Source organism: Nuphar pumila, chromosome 10, assembly GCF_984573655.1.
Source record: "Nuphar pumila chromosome 10, dmNupPumi1.hap1.1, whole genome shotgun sequence".
NCBI classification, from domain to species: domain Eukaryota; kingdom Viridiplantae; phylum Streptophyta; class Magnoliopsida; order Nymphaeales; family Nymphaeaceae; genus Nuphar; species Nuphar pumila.
In genome coordinates, this window is record NC_143258.1 from 9,309,870 (window position 1) to 9,314,947 (window position 5,078).

Genomic DNA, 5,078 nt, shown 5'->3' on the forward strand with positions numbered 1-5,078 from the left:
TTTGAACAGAAAAAGAAGACTTTGAAGAGTCAACATCATCCTCGACTTTCTGGATGGAGGACATGTTTGTCCTTTTTTTGAACTATTTGTTTTTTCTTTTTTGAATGAAAGGCATTTTTGTCATTTTCTCAAACCATCACTTTATGAGAAGAATAGCAATAAAGGGTACTTAAGTCTTTGCAACAACACCAGAGTCTGATGCAAAGTTATGTCAACATACACGGGAATACGAGCCCCATGTGCTTGTATACGTGGTGCTCATTCAAAGCCCCGAACACAGACGTGGGATTCAGTGAATCATCGGGGGGGGGGGGGGGGACATATAACCTGCTTTGCACGATGATGGGCTGCCAGAAAATATGGTTGCCCCACAATGACAGTCTCAGCCTTTGGCAGTCGCCTCATAATGATCAAAAGAATAGTCACCTCATAGTGATTGTCGGTGTCAGCATCGCCAAAAAAAAAACTTTAGAAGCACACACAGTGAAAATGCTCGATGTGAGCCCATAACCCAATGTTGGTGTCTGCGCAAAAGATGAGACAGAACATACCTGAAGCGGCCATGTTCGTCTGATAATGACTGATGAGTGAACCCGTCTCTGAGGCATCCATCTCCTCAACCAATCGCAACCCTTGATGAGCGCAAGCCCTCCAACAACGCTGGGCAGGATCTGAATTTCAGAACAATCAACTGTGTTGATCAGCTTATTTTTCTACACCTTATAGGGTCTCCCATGAATACCCTTTAACTTTTATAAAGAAACAGTTATGTTTCCTTCAAATGGTAAGGTTTATCCGATAGAGACATCACTAGGAGAGTCCTACGTGGGTGACTCTAACAGTAATTAAAATGGGTAAACTCAATAACCTCTTTCCATCACATGGGGACAATGCCTCGTGAAATATGCTCCTCTTTCTCATGAAAGACTCGCTGGACAGCCACCTAAGCCATTAATGCATTGCTAGAAGCTCTTCATGATAGGTAGAGTTTGCGATCGATATATCAATGCCAACAGAAAGCGAACCTAAGACTCCATTTTTTCATTAGTGAGAGTTTCAGACCGCGGCATCCTTTCCGGCTTGAGGTTACATCAATGGATCGACACACATAAGCCTTTTTATACACGGTTATTGATTCATAAACAATAAAAAAAGGTGACCAAAGAAAAGATTGCCCATTACCCTTTACAGAATGGTGGTGGTCTACACCGAATCTCAATCTTGTAAAATAGATAATGACAACGAAAAGAAAAGGGGAAATTTTTGAGAAAATCACGCGTGAAATGTATATATTATTAAGAGAAGATCATGATTCATCTGTATACAATATTAGAATTACGAAAACGAACTTGAAACAAGGACATAAATTCCATTATCCAATACCCACTGCAACAAGTTGCAGAAAAAAAAAAACAAAAAATATACAAATTTGCACCACGGTGTGGTGCATAACCATAAATCCCTTCCGTATATTGAGATATTAAAAACAAAACAAATAAAGGAAGAAAGAAACAAGCATTTGATTAACTTGGCCACAGCCAGCAAGATACTGATCACTCCGTCACGATCACCTCCGCTTGTTCTTGCTACCAAACATCAAAGCCAAGTAGAACAAGGCCCTGAAGAGGAACCCCCAGGCCAGGGTCGCCCATAAGCAATCCCACTTGCTCAGCTGCGTGATGCCCTGCGCTTTGAGCACGTCCTGTCCCGTCGTCACACACGTCTTGGCCGTCACGTTGACCCCAAGTGACCCGCTCAGCACGGTCAGGAACGCGGCCTTTGTCTCGGCGCTCAGCCCCTTCAGAGGAGTGTTGTCGAACATCTGCAGCCCAGTCGTGAAGCACCTGGACGGGTCGTCGAACTCGTTCTGCATCACGCCCTCGAACGGGTACTTCACCAGAGACAGGTAGTGGAACCACACCCAGTAGGGCGGAATCCGGTCCCTTGAGATGAACAAGCCGCTAAAGAGCACGAAGTAGGCCAAGCAGGAGACGACCACGGTGTAGCCGAGCATCTCGTGGGCCAGCACGCCGGAGAGGAAGGTGACGAAGCCGCTGCCGGCCCAGAAGGAGGCGAAGGTGATGGCTAAGAAGTAGAGGAACCCTTGGGTGCCGCCAGAGAGGCCGACGGCCCAGAAGGTGATGGCTGCGAAGGCAATGGAGAGGAAGAGCAGGGAAGGTATGGAGTTCAAGGAGTGGGAGAGGACGTAGGAGGAGCGACGGTAGGCGTTGTGGGCGGTCTCCCTCATAAAGATGTAACGCTCCTGCAGGAATGCTGGGAGCGCCTCGGCGCAGGTGTAGAACATGGTGGACATGGCGAAAGCGAAGAAACCGAGCCGCTCCAGCAGCGACTTAGGCGTCGTGTCCAGTCGCCAGAAAACGGTCGCCAGGATGAATCCAGTCACAGTAACCGCGCCCAGTCGCACCAGGAAGAGCTCCGGCATGCGCCATGAGTTCTTCATCGACCGCCTCATTAAAATCGCCGTCTCCTTCCACATCGGGTTCGCAAACGCAGGAACCGCCCCCGAGCCCGGCAGGATCGAAATCCCGTCGTCGGCATCGTTGCCGGAGACGAGCTTACCTCGCCTGATGCTTTCGCTGATGGCCTCCCTGAGCGACAGGCTCTGTCCACCGGGACTCGGCAACCGGAACGATCGGGCGGTCGTCCATGAGGCGTGGAAGTCAGACAGGCGTTTGATTCCTCCGGGAGTCACCTCGAGCTCCCGGATGAGATCGAGTGCGAACTCGGTCTGGTTCTCGTTCTCCGGCGGTGGGTGGCCGAATTCGGAGAAGAAGTCTGGAAGGCCCGAAGGTGTCCCGCTGTAGACGGTGTGTCCGCGAGACAGGAAAATGGTGCGATCGAGGAGGCTCACGATCCGGGAGCTCGGCTGGTGGACAGACATGATGACGATGCTGCCGGTGCGGGCGATCCTCTGGAGGACCTTGACGACCATGAAGGCGCTGGTGGAGTCGAGGCCGGAGGTTGGCTCGTCTAGGAACAGGATGATCGGGTCGTGGATGATGTCGATGCCGATAGAGACTCGGCGTCTCTCCCCACCCGAGACGCCTCGGTGTCCCTCATCCCCTATGATCGTCTTCGACGCATGTCGCAGCCCCAGCTGGTCTATCAAGGCCTGTACCCGAGCGAGCTTCTGGGTCTTGGAGAGGGTGCGGGGTAGGCGGAACTCGGCGGAGTAGGTGAGGGTCTCCTCGACGGTGAGCATGGGGAAGAGGAGGTCGTCCTGCATCACGTAGGCCGATATGGACTTCATGAGCCGCCCGTCCAGCGCCTCTCCGTTGAGCGTTACTGTCCCCTTGAGACTCCCCCTAGCGATCCGGTTCGCCAGGGCGTCGATCAGCGTCGACTTCCCCGACCCGCTAGCCCCCAGCACCGCCAGGATCTCCCCGTCCCGGGCCTCACCAGAGATCCGGTTCAGCAGCGTCTTCGTCTCGGAGAACTTGTTGATGCTCTCGCAGGAGTCCGACCTCGACAGGGCGGTGGCGGTCTTCCGGCGGGCGAAGGCTCCCGGGAGCGGCATCGTCCGGCGGGTGCGGACGCTGTAAGTGAGGTTGGTGAAGGAGAGGGAGAAGGGAGGGGTGGGCTCGCGGGGCGGGCTCATGTCATGCATCTCGCCCACTAGGAGGTTGGGGATCGACGCCGAAGAGTCTCGCGAGCGGGCTTCTCCGACGACGAACTGCAGGATCTCCCCCAACGTGCGGCTTACCCGACGGGTTGATCCGCTTCTCTGGTGGCCATCTTCGACGGAGTTTTGATCGGAAACCGGTGGGCTTCTGCCGGAGAATGGTGAGATGTGATCGGTCATTTGGTTGGAAAGGGGTCACTGCTCCTTCTCTCGGTGACGTGTGACGGAATGGAAGAGCCATACGTACCTCTATTTATATATATATATAACCAAGGCGACGAACGATAACGCTGGCCGCCTCAAGGTGATTTTTAGGGCCCGATCCGAACCCGACATTATTGAATCTACGGACCTCGATGTTGGGCCTGGCTCGTCATTTCTCAACATTATGCATCCGGATCAGGACCGACACATACTGGATCCTTAATATTGCATAATGGACCTTATCCGAGACTGTGTAGTTATACACTGCCGGTCCCAAGCCCGGATAAAGGAGGAGGGTTGCGGTAGGCCTGTGACAGCCAGCATAAAAACTTTGTCATATCCTATGAAAATGAACCAATATGAGAATTTCGTTGGGGCGTTCCCTACTGAGCGACGCGCTGTACTCTCTAGGCCCGGAGGCAGTGATAAATGTGCAAGGGTTGCTAGGTCGTCGCCCAGAAGCGACGCGTCACACCGGCGCCCGGGTGTGGTGTCAAATAGGCAAGGGTTCCCTCACTTTGTTGGACGGGTGGGGGTAAAGAAGTTAGTCCAAGACCATAAAATTAGGTTAGCCACTTGGAATATAGGGTCTTTAACTGGTAAGTTGGTAGAGTTAGTAGATGTTATGTGTAGGAGAAATATTGATATTTTATGTCTTCAAGAGAACAAATGGGTAGGTGAGAAAGCTAAAGTGATAGAACCTTGGGGATATAAGATTTGGTATACAGGAATAAATAGGAATAGGAATGGAGTAGGGATTGTTATGAGTCGTCAGTTTATAGATAATGTAGTTGAGGTCCGTAGGAAGGGTGATAGAATTTTACTTATTAAATTAGTATTAGGTACGGATATTATTAATATTATTAGTGTTTATGCACCTCAAGTAGGTTTAGATGATTCCATTAAGCATCAATTTTGGGAAGATTTAGATGGAGTAGTACAAGAGACATCTTATGGAGAAAAGCTTTTCATCGGCGGTGACCTTAATGGACATGTAGGCATTAGTAGGGATGGATTTGAGAATATCCATGGAGGCTATGGTATAGGAGAAAGAAATGAAAGTGGAGAAAGGATTTTAGATTTTTGTTTGTCCTATGATATGATCTTAGCAAACACTTGGTTTAGGAAGAGGGAGTCTCACCTAGTAACATTTAAAAGTGGGGTTAATACGAGTCAGATAGATTTTTTCCTACTTAGAAAGAGAGATAGGGGTTGTTGCATCGATTGTAAG

The 5,078-nt window shown here is 50.4% G+C and overlaps 1 pseudogene across 1 annotated transcript; it reads right to left on the reverse strand.

Annotated features, from left to right (window-relative positions):
• Positions 1-1,260: 1,260 nt before the first annotated feature.
• Positions 1,261-3,863, reverse strand: LOC149823452 (ABC transporter G family member 16 pseudogene; annotated as a pseudogene). Its single transcript, XR_016434763.1, has one exon. The product of XR_016434763.1 is annotated as an ABC transporter G family member 16 pseudogene (transcript).
• Positions 3,864-5,078: the final 1,215 nt, after the last annotated feature.